General features: G+C 37.7%; 1 protein-coding gene and 2 pseudogenes across 1 annotated transcript in view; 1 reads left to right on the top strand and 2 right to left on the bottom strand.

The window, feature by feature from the left end:
• LOC122140711 overlaps positions 1-2,846 on the top strand; it is a 3,000-nt pseudogene extending 154 nt beyond the window's left edge.
• LOC109045202 (solute carrier family 39 member 4) overlaps positions 1-19,731 on the bottom strand; it is a 668,471-nt gene that overhangs the window by 113,372 nt on the left and 535,368 nt on the right. The window lies entirely within an intron of this gene.
• Positions 12,374-19,731, bottom strand: part of LOC109058809 — a 726,037-nt pseudogene continuing 718,679 nt past the window's right edge.

The following is a 19,731-nucleotide window of genomic DNA, read 5'->3' as shown; positions in this document are numbered from 1 at the left end:
CTTACCCAAATTGGTCTTGTCTCAGGACAACTTTGATGAACTTTATTGTGAACCAATTCAATTGCTGACTACGTAATACGTACTTATTGGTGAGTCTTCTTATATCATACATAATAATATCATCACAGGAACACACACTATATTTATGTAAACGCGAGATCACTTTTTATTTTGGATGCGATTAATCCGCGATTAAAATCATGTAAACCGCACTAATATTGTGTGGTGGTGTAGAATTGTTTGCAATACTTCTTTTTTGCGTTGTCATTTTAATAGTAATGTTTTAGTAATTTTGTTTTGTGTGTTTCTTAAAATATTAGCTGATGTATCAGTTTTTTAATTATTTTTTTATTTCAGTTTTTAGTAATATTTTAGTAAGATCAGGTTACCATATTCAACATGTAAAATGAACAAACGTTGCCTTCGGGGGACAAGCTAGTTGTTTTTATTTTTATTTTTTAATATGTATTTCGTTTCCAGTAAGCATTATACTGTATAATTTTTTGTATATAATTCAAAAAAATATTCAAAGTATCGAACAATCATTTTTTTATGTGTTTTAGTTAACTATAAAACCCTGGTATAATTCTCTCAACCAGGGATTCTGAGACATGCATGCAATTACGTAGCGTTGTAGTGAAACTAAACTTTACACATGTCAAAGTTATTCAAGAGATTTTAAAAAAAAATCTAAAGTATTAATTGAAAGTTTAACATAGGAGATTCTGTAATAACACTATAATCCTGAAGTGCTCCATCAACTGTGATGTGAGAGAGATTTTCTGTTATCCTTTAGTCAAATGTTGGTTTAGTGCAGCAAAAAGTTGAATTTAATGCATCTTTCCCCTGTAGAGCGGGTCTCCAGTATGTGTGTGGCTGGCTGAGTTGGAGGAGGCTGTACTGGTGGGTGGTCCTCGAGTGGGTAGTGGTGACGTGACTTTATCAGCAGCCCTGCTGCGGATGCGGGAAGCGACATGTGCGATAAGCTCGTTTGCCAAAGCTCCTGATAGTGGAAGCTCCTTGTTTCATCACCTGACAGCCCACTGTCTTCCGTTCCCCAGCAGCGTGGTCTCCTGACAACACCCTGATCGCTTAACTTAAAAACCACACACCCAGCCTTAAGACTCTATCAAGGAACACGACAGTTTCTCTGGCCTGACACATGTTTACGCGAGCTGGCCTACAGCGTACGCACACTACGAGTCGGATCGACGTCGACGCTTTCGGCTGTCTTTGCGGAATCTCGTCCGCGCTGAATTATCACGAAACCATCTGAAAGATCATCCCAGTCCCCCCTCTCCCCGGGTCAGAGCGACCGGTTGCTCCCGGTCTCACGCAGGCGTTCCAGTTCCTGGACGGGTCAGCCGGAACAGATCTGTTGGTGCTTCCCTGAGCGATATGTTTCGCTCGAGCATGACCGTCTCTCCAGCAAGCGGAAGCCAGTGAGATACAGAATCTGGCGTTTATCTCAAACCAGCGTCTTTCTGACGGTCCCGTTCAGATGCTGGCTAAGGTAGCTAAACCTCGACCGATGCCACTTGACGTCCGGTGGCCGACCGAAGCGCTTTCACCACGGCTCTCCGGAATCATCCGGCTAGCGTTTTGTGCCGCTTGGACTTCAACGACTCATGCTTCCCAACACTTCCTTCTGCGAGTGCGCGACACACAGGGTGGAGCGGTGTACTTGATCTCGAAGTTTCCCATTGTCGCGGGTTGGGCTTTCGTTAGCCGCTAACAGCCTGTTTTGGACTCAATCTCCGCGTCGCTAAGGCTCAGCCACTGCAATCTGAGCGCCGCACCCGTATTCCCCACTGCATCACCTCGTCTACTTGCGATACCTGGACTTGTATCATACTAACCCAATCACTATTATCCTTTCCAACCTTCTTGGGGATTTTGCTTACGACTCCAGAGCTGCATCTGGTCGGTACAGGGCTTCTTACGAATAGAGGCAGCCTGGTGCTCCGCCACCTTGCTTTTTTTCCGGTTCCTCGGCGTGTCAGAGAACCATCTGGCGGCAGCTGGAGAGTCTGCGTTTCATTCGATCCGCTGCTTTAGAGGTCCTTGGTTTGGGCGGTGTGAACCCGTTGGCGTGCGATACACCCGGCTTCTTTGGGCGTGCGGGCGCCCGTGTAACCCGCTTCAAAAGGGCGTTCACCAACTTGCGCCAACACCTGTGCAGGTGCAAGGCGGGCGTTTGCTGACTTCCGGGAGGCTGAGATTCCTAGGTTGTTTACATGCAGACAAGCTCGCATTCTGACCGCGGAAGCGCGGGATGTTCCGGAACAGATGAAAGGGACATACAGTTTTTGTTCTTCTGCGCAGCAGATGGAACCCCTATGGCACCCGTCGATTGTTTGGCTGAATCCCAAAACGGCTCTGTTCTTACCGGCTCGGGCGGTCCTCGCACACTCGCTAATGGGACCCTGGAAGTTGCGCTATGCGCAAAGGTACAGGAATAGCGGGTATTACCTGTGCATCGCGTTCCGACCGAGCGGCCGGGAATGGCTTGGCGTCACCGGTGAGCCTGCGGGTGCGAGGGCTTCCAGCGTCCGCTCGCAACCGCTCCAGCTCGTTCTTTCTGGAAGGATGGAGCTCGCGTCCGAAGCGGCGGTCAGCGGATCGCAGCCCGTTCCCCATTCGGCGGTGAAGGCAGCTGGTGATCGCGGTTACCATGGGTTTTTCCGTCGTTCCCTGGCTTGGTGGCCGTCTGCTTCATCTTCATGTTTTTCTGGAGTCAGAGCAAAGGGCAGATCAAACACACAGCGACTATCGACCGTGCGGCGCCAGCTCTGCTATGGCGATCCAGTGGACGGACGACGATGGAGCGGGCAGGTTCACCATGAAGCTGATCTGAAAGCGTGAGAACATGAGATGTTTGAGGTTGCTACTAGATATCCACAGTTTCCCCATAAAGCTTTAATCATGAGTGTAAAATAAAGGGGTAGTTCAACCCAAAATGAAAAATTAGCCCATGCTTTACTCACCCTAAAGGCATCCTAGGTGTATGTGACTTTTCTTTTTCAGAAAAAGTCGAATTTTGTGTTATATTAAGAAATTCTAGCTTCGCTTTACTATCGTTAGAATAATGTAGAACATATTTATAATTATGATGTGAATAATGTGTCTGGGGTGATGTCGACATACGTAGCGTTCGCTCCAGTTGAAAAGTGATGAATGCTGAAGCGCGGAGGAGAGAGACCAACACAACCCAGTCACAATTACATTTTAATTTTTGGGTGAACTATCCTTTTAAAAATGCATTAATTGAGCTTGCATAATTGACAGTCATCTTGTTTTCTCTGGAGAAATTAAGTAAGTTCTTAAGAACCAGAACACATATCTGCCTCTTGGATCATTGGGAAACATAGGAGCTATTTCAAAGGAAAACTTATTTTAGTTTTAGATCTCGTTGGTGGATATTTGTTCTTCATTTTTTGAGGTGGGCAGTATGTTAATATCGACAGCTAGTAGGGTTGAAAATGGGTACTGACAGTTCCAAATTTCCATTAATATTGGAGAGAGCTGTTTCTTTGCACCTTCCTCCTGAGACTCAATGCTTTACACGGGTTGCCAGAATTGAGGATAACGCAAAAGGAAACAAGCGCAATTGACAAATGGAAGGTGACGAGCCTTAGACTGTAAGTTTGAGTTGTTTATCCCTCCGTGTTTTTAATATTCCTCTGGTCACAGAGCTTTTAGGATGGATGGATGCCGACCGGGTCACTTTAGATTGGTTAGAATCTGCGATCTCTGACCCAGTTCATTTGCTGGTTTTCATGTTTTTAATATGTTGTGTTCTCCACCAACTGGCAACCGTGGAGTGTCTAAACTCCTTATTGGGTGAACTGGGCAGTGTGGCGGAGTCACACAGACCAAAACAAAAACAGACATACCGAAACAGAACTTACAATTTAAAGCAGAATAACCAGGCTGTAGCATTCCCTTGTTTTTTAGAGAGAGAAGAAACAAGAGTGTGAACTTAGCATGTCTCCTTAATATCTGCAAATGCATTATGGTATTTTTATGCTTAAGTAAAGGTAAAAAAAAAACTATATACAGCACCTTTAACCCTCTGATTATTTCACAGGTCATTTTGACCCATTTTGGGTTTGATTTTCAGATTGCTTGAAACACTCGGTTTAAATATGTTTATTTCTTCTTGAAATTTTCGTTGAATCTTCCTCATTTAGGGCCATGAATGTGTATGGAAACAAATCTCGACATTCTGATGTGTGTTTGAAGAAAAAGCTGTATAAATTTAGGTGGAGTGAATCTGATGGTGTTCGGTGTTTCCATTGGATTCCATGCAATTTACCAAAAATCAATACTTTGCAAAGTCTCAGGTAAAAAACAAACAAACAACAGAAAACCTTTAGTGTAGCTTGTATATGAAAGACTAAAATGTGAAATAGAGTACACAGAAATTAATATAATTACACTCAAAGTTTAGTAGAAATCATCTTCGAATCATGCAGGGAGACTTTGCTGGTTTCTTTCATCGTTTTATGTTTTCACGGTCCCTGTGAATACTGTCAGAGGCATGTTTCTGCAGAACTGAGTGTGAGAAAACACATTTTTCACAAGGGTTTGAGAAGCAGATAAAACAAAAAGAAAAGACTGTGAATACTATTTATTTTCTGTTCCTAGCCCAAGAACAAGTAAAGTGTGATATTATTTATATTTAGCTGTAGTCATTTGCCACTTTTTACACATTTGCAGTACTGTTACTAAAAGTAGTTAATAGAATAGCTTCATGAAAAAAAAACAAGAAAAAAATACAATTTTATATATATGCTTACATGAATCTTTAGTGTTTTTATAATGGATTTTTTTTGTTTTTTGGGGGGAATTGCCTGGAAACCAATGCGGTTAATTCGACCACAAGCACAGTCACAAACTCACTTCATTGTTGTTCAGTTTCTCTGGAAATGAAGGCTTCTTCTTCCAGTAAATGTAAAAATCTTAATTTTTTTAGATTTAGATATTTGTACTGGAAACAAAACAAACAAAACAACTTTTGGATGTCTACTGTGATTGGCCTAAATTAGATTCCTGCTGATCAGGTTTTGCAAATAATTCAGGTTTGTGAGCTGAGCTTTTTTTAAGGTTTTCGAGGCTTTAAATCAGATCATTTTAGCATGAGCTGCATGAATGCATGTGTTAGATGCTCTGATCGCATATTAGCATCAATTAACCAGAGAAAGAGCAATAATGAGGCTTTAACTGGACAGAAAACACCAGGAGAAAAAATCTCAGGTAAAATCAGCTCCAGTTTGAGAAGGTTCAAACATGTTCAGTAAATCCTGAAGTAAAGGTAATGTATTCCGTGTTATTAATGAAATATGAATGCGCTGCATCTCAGGATTGTGCTGGTGAATGTCGGTGCATTGTTGTTTTTGTACTTATTTATATTTGCTGATGATGCTTTTAGATACAAAAAGCTGTGCAACTCTGTGATGATGCGAACTGTGTTGCTGGCTGGGGAAAATCACTATTTATACATTTATTGGCTTTAATAACGGCTTTAGCAATCCAACTCAAAGCAATAACGTCACTCATGCACTGCTGTGTTATTACCATAAACATTCATTTGATAAAAGTGGTTTATTTGTTCGTGAGATTCTGTCCGACTCTCTTGAATTTGATTTTAGTGTTTCAGAGTTTATGAAGCATCTCATGTCTGTCATTTGTTTTTTTGCATATATTAAAAATGTATTTTTTATTGTTCTAAAGACAGTTTAAAATGTACTAGTTTAAGAATGAATGAATGTTTACTTTTTTCGTTTTTTTTTTTTTTTTTTACTTTTAAATCAACTATTTACTTTAGATTTGTTTTTTCATTGGTAATCTATCTTAATGGCTGTCTTTTTAAAAATGAATTAGTCTTGCAATGTTTTCTAAGAAGTGGCTGCCAAAAGCATTAAAGTCATAATGAACGTTTGCTTCAATGGCTTTTCTCCCAAAAGAAAAAAAAAAAAAAAAAAAAAAAAAAAAAAGACAATCCCCCGAACCCACCCCCCCCCCGACCCACCAAAAAAGCCCCAAAAAAAAAAAAAAAAAAAAAAAAAAAAAAACCCCCCATTTTTGATTCTTTTAGTGTTTACTATTTATCCTCAAATATGTCAGAATAAGGGGGAAAATCATCTCACCATTCATTTTTTGCCTCTAATTTCACTTTGTTGTATTTTTCCCGTGAGTATTACAAGTAAGAGGATATAAACAGCAGCAAGACATTTGTTTTTCTTTCTCATATTTCCACAAGAAGTGAATATTAATGAAAGCATACTAACCTCCATCAGTTCTCTCTCTTATTCTGGTGTCGTGATTCGCTCATGTTTTAATCTACAGTTCATAAACTTGCTCTCGATCAGGTCCAGTAAATCAGCTTAGAGCAGGAAAAGAAATACAACAGGCTGAATGAACACAATTCACTGGAGTACCTCACACACACACACACACCACACCACACACAACAGTGTGAGTTCAGGCATGAGGTGTGTTCAATAAACACAAACATCAAAGGTCTGTCTTGCCCCTTAAAACAGTCCTCAGAGATGACCAGCTTCAATATATGGAAAAATAGGCATATGGCAAAAAATCAGTAAATGTGAATTTTAAGTTTTTGCAGTTTGCATATCAAGTTAAAACACCTGATTAATGTTGCCTAATTTGATCAAATCGTTTGTTTTTGAACAAAAACCCATGTTTTCTATCATATTTGTGGAAAGTAATTCATAAAATCCCCGCTCATCTTCAGATCTCTGTCTTTTGAGATTAAACTCGTTTGGGTTTTATGTTTGTCTGACAGATCAGAGCCCAGATTAGAAGTTTCCAGTCAAAATGTCGTCTCTGTCGTTCTGTCCCATGATGCTTTGCTGATTCTGCGTCAGAACACTGGCGCCTCGGCTGCTCTTTCTCATCACATTACAGTCCAATCACATTATTACTACTGGTCAGCAGATCCGTGTCATTGCTCAGTTTTGGATATGTCCCACTCAGTTTTAACCGTATTTCATTGGTTTAAGAAAGGGCTTGGTGTTGTGAATGCCAATTATGTTTTTGCATTTTTTACTGTACCGTTTTTTAAATGACTTCACAGAAATATGCAGCGGATATCATGCCTTCAGCTCATTTCAAGGCGAGATTTCTCAAAACCCTTTGAGGGTGCGTTAAAACAAACATAAGAACTATGTTGTAGTGCTATTGTTCTAAAATAAATGTTAATTTTGACAGCTTTTATGGTACAATCTTTCTGTTATGGTGCCTTTAACTTGGCATAACAGTAACCCTAGTATGAATGTTGAGTTGCTGCCCCTCTGTATATCATCAAATATGCCAAGTTCAAGTGTTCATAAAAAAAGAATGGTACAGAACAAAATTGCCCAAAATTTGGATTTTGTTAGAACAGTTGCCCTAGTATGAAGCATTTATATCCTCCTCAATGCATGCTCAAAGGGCACAGAGAAAAGCCACAGCTAAAAGGGCTGATGGTGCTGTAAGAACCTGTGTACTATCAAATGTCAAGTTCAAGGGTCTATAAAAAAGGTTGGTAGTGTATAAACTGCTCAAAATTTCATTAGAGCCTTATTATGAAGCACTGCTTTAATGCACCCTCGAACGGAGTGGAGAAAGTGTGTTCATTCTCAAATAAGCCAAGTTCAAGGGCCCATAGATAAAGACTGCTAAAGTAAAAATTGCCCAATATTGGGATATGATTAGAGCAGCAGACCTAGTATGAAGCCCTTTTGTCCGTTTTAATGCAACCTCTTAGTGTTTGGAGAAAATTTGCTTCAAAGTGGGCTGATGGTGCAATAAGCACGTTTATTTTCAAATGTCAAGGGGCCATAAAAAAAGACTGGTGAATTAAAAACTGCCCAAAATTTGGATCTCATTAGAGCCATTGCTCTAGTATGAAGATCTTGTGTTCACTTCACTCACCCTCAAAGCAGATTCAAGATAAATGGGCGACTTTTACTCAAGAGTCTTTATGCATTGTCAAATATGCCAAGTTCAAGAGGCTATAAAACATTACTGATAAAGTGAAAAACAGCCTGACATTGGAACTTCATTAGAGCAGCTGACAAGCTACAAAGTCCTAATATCCACTTAAATGCACTCTCGAGGGTAGCAGAGAAAAGCGGCAGTGATTTGGGCTGATGGGTGATAAATGCCACGAACTACCAACAATTACAACAACAACAATACTCAAAAAAAACAATAATAGTAAAGAAAAAAAAGCCCGAAATTTGGATTTAATTAGAGCAGTTGCCCTGGTATGTGCTGTATGAAGCCACTTATATCTGCTTTTTTAATGCACCCTCAATAGGAAACAAAATTGGGCTGATGGTGCAATAACTGCCAAATATGCCCAAGTTTAAGAGGTGGAAAAGAAATAGATCGGTACAGTAAAAACTGTTTCAATTTTGATGTTCTGATGTACAAACCTGTAAAGAAGGCAGAGACACCTTAAAACTGTCTTGAAAGAATAACACATGAATGGTTAAATAATAGCTATGGAAAAGAATCAGTGTTTGTGATATGCACAGAATAACACTCACGCTTCAGCAAATAAAAGCACTTCTGTTAAGCAGGTATATATTTATTTATTTGTTTGTTGAAATATTTAAAGTTTTGTAATATTTCCCCAGAAAAATGTAAACTTCTCCATATTCACAAAAGGAAAGACATTTCTGTTTATCAGTCATTGGCAATAAAATGAAATTCATAATTACAATAATAATCATATTTGAATATAATATCTTTATAATACTATGAACATTCAAAAACATCACTCCATATTCAGAGATGCTCCACTCTAGAATAAAAACATATCTCCGCGCATTCCAGAATATTTCCATGGGTAAATATATAAGTATATACATCCTACGCTCCTGAATCGGGTCGGAGGGTCAAGGGTCAATGCTATGGCTTGTCCGTGTCTATGGCTAAATTGGCGGCTGGGTCCCGCGGCGAGGACCGTTCGTTTCATCATGAAGACTCATAGCAGTGAGAGCTAGTGTGCTACACACGATCACAATCTGTCGTAGCATAACTGACCCTATACACAAACACCGGCGGCTGATGTGTGATCCGCACCGTAAAACCGCGCCAAATGTGGTGAGAAATGAACCGTTATCGATACAGAACCGGGTCCACAAACGCCCTCTGCGCGTTGCATCAAACGCCTATAGCGCGCTCCGTCTTCGAATCGACGTCTTCTATGGCACGCATGTAAATGTGACGCTCGTGTTCAGCCAATCAGAGCTCGGTATGTGAACTAGGCACAGAAACACTGTTCATTATCATATAACTAGTAATACCCTGAAATGCAGACGAAAGTAATACTTGGAACAGAAAAGGTAAATAAAGACAAAAGTAATCGACTAAAGCCCCAGCAAGCAGCTACTGGCGTATATGAGTATCATCCATCGAACACCAAGAAAAGAGAAAAACTCAACCCACTTAAAATGAGAGAAACTTTCCATCGGTAAATCTGGACTCTATGTACAGAAATCAGCAGCCGACCTCGCCGGATGACATCAGCGCTCGAGTGTGTGTGTGTGTGTGTGTGTGTGAGTCTCGCACAAGCGCTGTTCTCAAACCTAGTGAGCCGCATCGACGACTAAAGCTCCCCACAGACTCAAAGCAGCAGAAAATCACACTAAATCAGATCAAATACTATTTTATGAAAACATTTGTAGGGAAGCACCATTATGGAATTTCTGTCAACATGTCACCCTAACCTGGTTAAAAATATAATAATAATAATCATTATAATAATATAAAATGAGACTGGTCCCAACAGCACAAAAAGAAACACATTACCACTTCAATTAATCTAAGAAATTCATCAAAGGCAACTTTAAAATCGGTTTTATTTCCTCCTAAATTCAATTTTCTGGGTTCCATTTATAGTTAAATGAAATCTGTTTAACCTTGACCTTTTTTCACAAATTTGGTCCCACTTTATATTGTGTCCCAAATACCTGTGTACTTACATAGTAACTAGATGTGTACATAGTATATAACCACAGTGTAAGTACACATTGATATATAGTATCTACAGCTCTAATGTTTGTGTAACTACACATATGTAACAAACCACTGAATGGTGTAAGTACAAATGTGTAACAGGACTAACAGCACTTTTTGGTAAAGAAAGTGTCACACTTTATATTAGATTTATCATGTAAGGTTACACAGCAGCGGTCAGTAAGTTAGGCCTTACATATAAATTGTGGTTGTTGTGCAGAATGTTACTCTTTATATTAAGTTGACAGTTCCTGAGGATGTTACCATGTAAGTACACGGTATGGTATTAGAGTCATGCACCAAAACACATCACATACCAAACCCAAAAACCACCAACCTCCACCCCCATCCCATATCCAACCCCCACACCCCCAACCCCACCCCCCAACCCCAGACCCCACTCTCCACCCCATATTACCCGTCTCCACTGCCGGAATCCCATCTCCACCCCCTAAACCCTGGATCCCATCTCCACCCCCTGGATCCCATCTCCACCCCTGGATCCCATCTCCACCCCCTGGATCCCATCTCCACCCCCAACCTACCATCTCCACCCGTATCCACCCCCTGGATCCCGTCTCCACCCCTTGGATCCCATCTCCACCCTAAACCTACCCGTCTCAACCTCCTGGATCCCGTACTTACACAAACCCATCGTTGAGGGTTTGTTACATGTGTGTAGTTACAGAAATATTACAGCTGTAGATACTATGTATCAATGTGTACTTACACTGTGGTTACATACTACGTACACATCTAGTTACTATGTAAGTACACAGGTATTAGGGACACAATATAAAGTGGGACCCATAAAACAAATAATTGAATTGAAGGGATTTTTTTCTGTGGAATTCCATTTCAATTTTAAAATAAAAATTAAAAAAAAAAAAAAAAAAAAACATGCATAATTAATTGAAATTATGCAACTTATACAATTTACCAACAGTTTATTAAAAGTTTAACAAAATAAATTTTTTAGGGCCCTCTGAAATCCTTTTAATTTTTAAAATTAGATTTAATTTCATTTTAATAATCAAAAAGTCTGTTAATTTTAATAATAAGGCCTTAGAAAATACGTTTGTTTTAATACAAATTTACTATCAACAGTAATTAAAATAGGACATAAACATAATTTAATTAATCTTTTAATTCATCAATCGAAAAGGAATAATTCTTTTTAAAATAATAACACACCGCCTAAGAAAAATAATTAAAAAATAATCTATAAAATAAAAAATTAATAATTAAATCATTACTTTCAGAAGTACATACAATCTATACAAAAATAGCTAAAATATTTGTCACAATTTCAAGTTAAACTAAAGTTTGAATATAAGATAGAGTTACTGAATAATAATCAGTATCATACACATTTAGACGTTCCTCCGCATCTTAAGACACTGTCTCTCAGTGCATTGTGGGATGTGTGAAGCATCAGATCGGCGGCTCACTAGGGTCTGAAGAGAGCTTCAGTGGGCGGCTGGATGATTTTAGCGGTTGCGTCTCAAACCTCAAACCTCGTCATCCGGGCGTTTGGCACAAACACACACCAGCACTAAACGAACATGTCCGCTCGCTCTCCACGTCCCAGAAAACAGCAAAGCCACCGACCGCCCTTCCTCTCTTGGGCTCACGATGCAAAGCGAGCGAGTCACATGACCATCTCTGTCAGAAATGAGCAAATGAGTGATCATGGAACAAACCGAGTGTCCGACTCACTCATCTAGTCTTTTTTTGACCTGTTGTTCTCGATGGAGCTCTTTAGGCACGGAGAGGAGAGCCCGCCCCCCCGCTCGGGACAGGAAGGGGCGGGGATCTGAGCGGCACGCCGACGTCTGATTGGCTCAGAAAGAATCAAGCCCCTCAAAGCATCATTTGGAAAAAAACAAGATTCGTTATTGAGTCATTATTAGGAAGTTGAGGCTGCAACTGATCAAACACACACACACACACACACACACATACACAAACACACTCCTGCAGTAAAGAGAGAGAGAGAGAGAGAGGCAGGGGATGATGGGAAGAGAATGAGAGTGTTTAAAGTCGTCTCTCTCTCTCCGTCTGTCTGTCTGCGTTGATTTTCTTTGTGCTATTGGTGTGATTGTTTCGGCCTCAAGATGCTGATTGTCGTCCATTTGGCTCAAAAATTTCAGAAGAAAGAGAGAAAGACAGCAGGGGAGAGAGAGAGAGAAAGAGAAAGAGAGAGAGAGACACACCTGAGGAATATATAGTTATATATCACTTATATACACATATATACACTCAGCGTGTGTGAGAGAGAAAGAGAGAGAGTTTGTCCAGTTGGAGTTGGTCATCCTGCTCAGGCTCCGCCTCTCTCTTCTCTCTCAGCCAATCATCAGACACTCCTGGGTTGAGGTTCAACCAATCACAGGTCCGCTAGTCCTGCACGGGCCAATCATGTTCCAGGGTGGGCACCGTAAATCGGCTGAGGGAGAAACAGAAGCCGAGAATCAGTGACCCGATCTGTTTAAACACTCAAATTCCTCACAACAGCAAGCACTCAGTCAATATTCATCATACATTTAAAAATAAACTCATGTGGATGGAAAATATGAAGGTGATCGCATGGAGAAGAGCAGCGTGAACATTCAGCTAAACATCTCCTGCTGTTCAGCTGAAGAACGTCAGTCAGTGGGTTTGAACAACATGAATAAATGGAAAGATGAGTGGATGAGACGAGTGAAAACAGACGTGGAGGACAGAACAGAAGGAATTCATGTCATTCTCCAGCAGCCAATCACAGGCCCTCCCTCTGAGGACATGCTGCTACTGTCAGCCAATCACAGGCCCTCATTCACTGTGATCATCTTCACTACTGGGGTGGGCGGCACAACGAAACACTGCACGACGTTACATGTCATTCCACTGTAAGGCCCACTCACACAAACAACCATAATTACAACAATGACTGCAAAGCTTTAATAATGGCTCTGATGATAATGACACTGAGGAACGATATCACTGGAATCACTTTCAGAGCAATTGATAGCCAATCAGAATTCATCCTGCTTTAAAGAGCTCGAGCATTTAAAGAGACAGATGACTAAACTGCATGTTATCATACATTGGTTTGGATGCTGGTATAGTTATCATCATAGTTATCAATCCAGCAATCACTACAGTTATTGGTACTGTTATCACTATAGTTACCATTTTAGTTATTGTTACAGTTATTGCAATACTTATTGTTATAGTTACCACTATGGTCATCTTTTAGTTACTAGTATAGTTCTTGTTATAGTTATTACTATTGTTATCACTGGAGTCATGGGTGACATTATTTATTACTGTAGTTATTGGTAAGTTGTTATTATAGTTATCGTTATAGTTATTAAAGTATCACTATAGTTATTACTATGGCTATTGGTACAGTTATTGTTATAGTTATTACAGTATCACTGTAGTCATTACTGTAGTTATCGGTACAGTTATTGGTATAGATACTGTTATGGTTATCGGTATAGTTACTGTTATAGTTATCATTATAGTTACTGTTATAGTTATCATCATAGTTACTGTTATGGTTATCAGTATAGTTACTGTTATAGTTATCGGTACAGTTACTGTTATAGTTATCATTATAGTTATCGTTATAGTTACTGTTATGGTTATCATTATAGTTACTGTTATGGTTATCGGTATAGTTATTACAGTATCACTGTAGTTATTGGTATAGTTACTGTTATAGTTATTATAGTTACTGTTATAGTTATCGGTACAGTTACTGTTAAAGTTATCATTATAGTTACTGTTATGGTTATCATTATAATTACTGTTATAGTTATCATTATAGTTACTGTTATGGTTATCAGTATAGTTACCGTTATAGTTATCGGTACAGTTACTGTTAAAGTTTTCATTATAGTTACTGTTATGGTTATCGGTATAGTTACTGTTATAGTTATCATTATAGTTACTGTTATAGTTATCAGTATAGTTACTGTTATAGTTTCAGTATAGTTACTGTTACAGTTATCATTATAGTTACTGTTATAGTTATTAGTATAGTTACTGTTATAGTTATCAGTACAGTTACTATTATGGTTATCGACATATATACTTATATAGTTATCGGTATAGTTACTTATAAATATATCAACATATATACTTATAAATATATTTACATATTTACTGTTACAGTTATCATTATAGTTTCTGTTATAGTTATTGGTATAGTTACTGTTACAGTTATTATAATTACTGTTATAGTTATCATTATAGTTACTGTTATGGTTATCAGTATAGTTACTGTTATAGTTATCATTATAGTTACTGTTATGGTTATCAGTATAGTTACTGTTATAGTTATCGGTACAGTTACTGTTATAGTTATCATTATAGTTACTGTTATGGTTATCGGTATATCGATATAGTTATCATTATAGATACTGTTATGGTTATCGGTATAGTTACTGTTATAGTTATCATTATAGTTACTGTTATGGTTATTGGTATAGTTACTGTTATAGTTATCATTATAGTTACTGTTATGGTTATCGGTATAGTTACTGTTATAGTTATCATTATAGTATTATAGTTACTGTTTTATAGTTTCAGTATAGTTACTGTTACAGTTATCATTATAGTTACTGTTTAGTTATCAGTATAGTTACTGTTACGTTTTATCAGTATAGTTACTATTATGGTTATCGGTATAGTTACTGTTATAGGTTTATCGGTATAGTTACTGTTATAGTTTATCATTATAGTTACTGTTATAGTTATTAGTATAGTTACTGTTACAGTTATCATTATAGTTTCTGTTATAGTTATTGGTATAGTTACTGTTACAGTTATTATAGTTACTGTTATAGTTATCAGTATAGTTACTGTTATAGTTATCATTATAGTTACTATTATGGTTATCGGTATAGTTACTGTTATAGTTATCAGTATAGTTACTGTTATAGTTATCAGTATAGTTACTGTTATAGTTATCATTATAGTTACTGTTATAGTTATTAGTATAGTTACTGTTACAGTTATCATTATAGTTACTGTTATAGTTATCAGTATAGTTACTGTTATAGTTATCAGTATAGTTACTGTTACTGTTATAGTTATCAGTATAGTTACTATTATGGTTATCGGTATATCGATATAGTTATCATTATAGTTACTGTTATAGTTATCAGTATAGTTACTATTATAGTTATCAGTATAGTTACTATTTGGTTATCGGTATAGTTACTGTTATAGTTATCATTATAGTTACTGTTATGGTTATCAGTATAGTTACTGTTATAGTTATCATTATAGTTACTGTTATAGTTATCGGTACAGTTACTGTTATAGTTATCATTATAGTTACTGTTATGGTTATCATAGTTACTGTTATGGTTATCAGTATAGTTACTGTTATAGTTATCAGTGTAGTTACTGTTATAGTTATCGGTATAATTACTGTTATTTTATTAATTTAATTTATGCATTTAACAGACACTTTTATCCAAAGCGACTTACAGTGCATTCAGGCTATACATTTTTTACCAGTATGTGTGTTTCCTGGGAAATGAACCCACGACTTTTTGCGCTGCTAACACAATGCTCTACCACTGAGCCACAGGAACACGATATTTGTGTTTGTATGTTAAAGTTATCATTATAGTTATATACATTATAGTTGTTATGGTTATCGGTATAGTTATCAGTATAGTTACTGTTAAAGTTATCGGTACAGTTACTGTAATAGTTATCTATATAGTTACTGTTATGGTTATCAGTATAGTTACTGTTATGGTTATCAGTATAGTTACCACTACAGTTATTGGTTTATTTATCACTGTAGTTACTGGAAAGTTATTACTATATTCATTGTTACATTAATCCCAGTCAAACTGATGTTAGTAAACAGATTTAGACTCTAGCTGCTGACTGAATGAGACATATTCAGAGCTAGTGAGAGACATCTGACACACACACATACACACACACACACACACACACACCTGTGAAGCACAGCAGATCGACTCTAGAATAATCTCTAGAATAATGTCACGTTACTGTAAACAACATACAGCAACTGTGTCTTTACGTGACACAAGCTGCACAGAATCTCTTTCTTTATGATCAGTGAGGTCATCTACACAGAAATGTTTAGTGCTGGGTCACATGGTTCACACCACACAGCTCGGCTCACTTCCTCTCCTCACTATCACACACACGACAGATGTGATGACGTCACACACCAGCTCACTCTGCTGGAGTGGCATGAAGGTTACAGATGGTTTCCCGGTGTGCGTGTGACAGACCTGTTCTGTGAATATTCTGGTTTTGAGGTCAGGCATTCCACTTCCCCTCAGCTCATCCTCTACCACCATCAACCTGCAACACACACACACATACACACACACACATTCCCAGGATGCTCTGGTAATCGCAGGGACAAAGTCGCGAGCACGCGGTACGCGTCTGACCTGTTGATGATGCCCTTGATCTGCGAGTCTTTCTCCACCTGCTGCTGGCGCAGGCGTCTCTCGCTGTCGTCCAGCCGGCTCTGGTACTGCAGCAGGATCTTACTGGTCTGCTGCTCCTGTGAATGCAGCCGCCGCTCGTACTCCTCCAGCTTACGGTGGGACATCATCAGACGCTCCTTCAGAGAGTGGATCTCCTCCTCGTACTCACGCACCTGCACAGAAAACAGCACAGTAAATGCTGCCAACAACATGTTCAGAAATTTAACACAATAAAGCCATTACGATTTTGGCTCTCTTTACGCAAAATTTAATTGTAAATATTTTTCATAAAGAGATGCATTTATCTTTAAATATTTTTAAATATGTTAATTATTCAAAACATTTTATTTAAATAAAGTTATTATAATTTTTAGTTGCACTGACATTATTTTTTACTGAATATTTAATCCTTAACACTTATTACTGTGATGCTGAATAATTCTGATAAATTATTTGCACTACGAAGCCTTTAATTATCAAGAAAATGTCACTATGCAAAATTTATGCAAACCATAATTTTAAGTATTTTGTATAAAAATCTAATTTATTTTTATATGTATCATTTATTTTTAGATATTAAAAATAAGCCATTATGATTTTTAATGCTATATGACGTTCTCTTACTGACTATTTAAAAGAGAGTTTTTTAATCTTAAATAAAAAATAAAAAATAAATTATTAAAAAATAAAAAAAAAATTCAAAAAAACAAAAAAACAAAAACAAAAAAAAAAAAAAAACTCCAACACACAACACATATTTTCTTAATGGAAAATAATTTTTTAAATATTTTTGCATAAAGGATTTTTTTTTAAATTGATTAAATTTTAATGTGTGTAATAATATATATATATATATATATCTAATATATATATATATATATAAATACATGTAATTTTTCAGTTGATTTTGAAGTGAAATATGAGCGGACTTTTAAGTATTGTACATATATATTTTTATATAATAACTTTAGTCATTTCATTAAACATCACTGTGTTTGTTATTGTGTGGTGTTTGTTTAACCCACGCTACAGTGGCGTCAGTACTGACCCGGTCCAGACGGGACTCGTCCATGCTCTTCGAGTGCTCCTTCAGTTTGAAGTCCTCACGGTCCACACGCAGACTCTCGATGTCCGCAGACAGGTGTGGCATGTTGGACACCCAGGCCACCGTACGCTCGGACGCGGCTGAGGGGAATGATAGAGACTGAAACTATAATCCCAGAACCAAATCACACGAACACAGAGAAAACATGACGCTCATGACAGCAGAAGCAGGAGAGAATTAAAGAAAGATCATAGTATGTAAGATTTGACCGGTAGTGTATATTAACCGAATAACAATTAAAATAAATTCAAAACAGGTGATGCATTCTGGGAAATGCTCTTTCACTCTGATCTACAAAAGTTTCTGTACAAAAATATAGACAAATGCATTTCATTGGCTGTCTTTGATTTTCAAACCATTTTACTTTTATTTCCTTAGATTCATATAAAAGCTCTGTCAGATCAGTTCTGAATAGCGCAGTTCTGCTATGAATGAGTATTTGTGTACTCTACTACACAATACTAGTTCTTCTAGTTTAGGAATAGTCAAAGAAGACACACAAAAACAACACTTGTACACCACATATATAAAATTTCACATCACATCAAATACCCAAGATGAATAAAACCCCAGATTACTGATGAGACTCAAAGCTGCGCAGACACACCGGTGCTGCAGATAAAAGCTGAAGGACAAATCTAACGTGTGACAGACTGTGTGTGTGTTGACCTGTTTGTTCACGGTTGGCTTGAGCAGCTGCTGTTGGTTGCTCTGCTGTGCAGGTTTTGCTGGTTGGCTGCTCGGTGTGTTTTCTGTGCTCTCACTGGCTCCGCCCTGAGGGGCGGGGGGGATTTCTGAGGCACGTGCTGGACTGATGTGGCAGGCCGGGGGCGGGGCTATCCTTCACCTGTTGACAGCTGTTGCCTCGGCAACTGCCTCCCCCGAAAAAACTGGAGTCAGGTGACTGGAGGAGGTTCCCGCTCTGGGGGCGGGTCTTGGGGGGCGTGGAGTTGACGGCCGAGCTGACAGACAGCTGGTGGGAGGGCTGAGGCTTCATGCGCTGAGGAGGAGGCGGGGCCATGGAGGCCTGACGGACAGGATGGATGGTGGTGGGGGGCGTGGCCAGAGAAGCAGGCGTCCCCGTGCCTGTGGCTGTCTGCGGAGCCATGCCCATCAGAACCTGCTGCTGGAGATTCTCCTGAACACACACACACACACACACACACACACACTCACACTCAGCGATAGTAGAGTTAACTCAACTACAACCTTTACAAACCTTTATTATTATTATTATATTAAATTTATATTTAATTATATTAAAACTAATAATACTCAGTAATACTACAATAACATTGATCCCACCTGCTGATCACTGCAGGTCTATGACCTTCTTCATTAATAATTAAAAAATAAGATTAAATAAAGATTAAGAATCCAATGGAATAAAAATAAATCAATCAAATCAAACCAAATAAATAATAAATAAATAAATAAATAACAACACTAACAAATCAAGTATTTATAATAAACATTACAGTATTCATAACAAACATTCGTTAATTTATTTATGAATTTTCATAATTATAATATTTACAATAAATATGTATTAATATGATGTTTTGTTATAGTACTTAATATACATAATAACACTGATATTTTAAAAATTAAATGTTAATGTTATTTTTTAAAAGGGTTTCACTATCTTAAAAATGCCCTAATATTTCCAGATTTTGCAGCATGACCATGGGAACCCCACACATAAAAAATATATAAAAACACATAAAACCAAAAACTAAAAACACTATATCTCAAAAAAAAAAAGAGACATTATTTCCACGATAAATAAATCCATATAAAAAAAAGTGTGTTTTACAGCCTATTAATAAAAAAAGAAATAAAAAAAAAAAAAAGTCACAATGCAAAAACAAAAAAGTCTTTATTTTCTTAATGTGAAATATAATTTTAAACATTTTGTGTTAATTTTGTAACTTTTCAACATAATAATAAAAAAAGAAATAAATCAACCAACTGTAATTCCTTTTTCCACTTGTTTTTGAAATGAAATATGAGCTGGAAGTTTAATCATTTGTGAGCCGTGTGGGCAGAATGAGTGTGAATAGTTTTGAGCTACAGGCAAAAGAAGTGAAAAATGTCTCACACACACACACACAC

This window comes from Cyprinus carpio, chromosome B19, assembly GCF_018340385.1.
Source record: "Cyprinus carpio isolate SPL01 chromosome B19, ASM1834038v1, whole genome shotgun sequence".
NCBI classification, from domain to species: Eukaryota; Metazoa; Chordata; class Actinopteri; order Cypriniformes; family Cyprinidae; genus Cyprinus; species Cyprinus carpio.
This window is presented reverse-complemented; position numbering and strand designations above follow the sequence as displayed.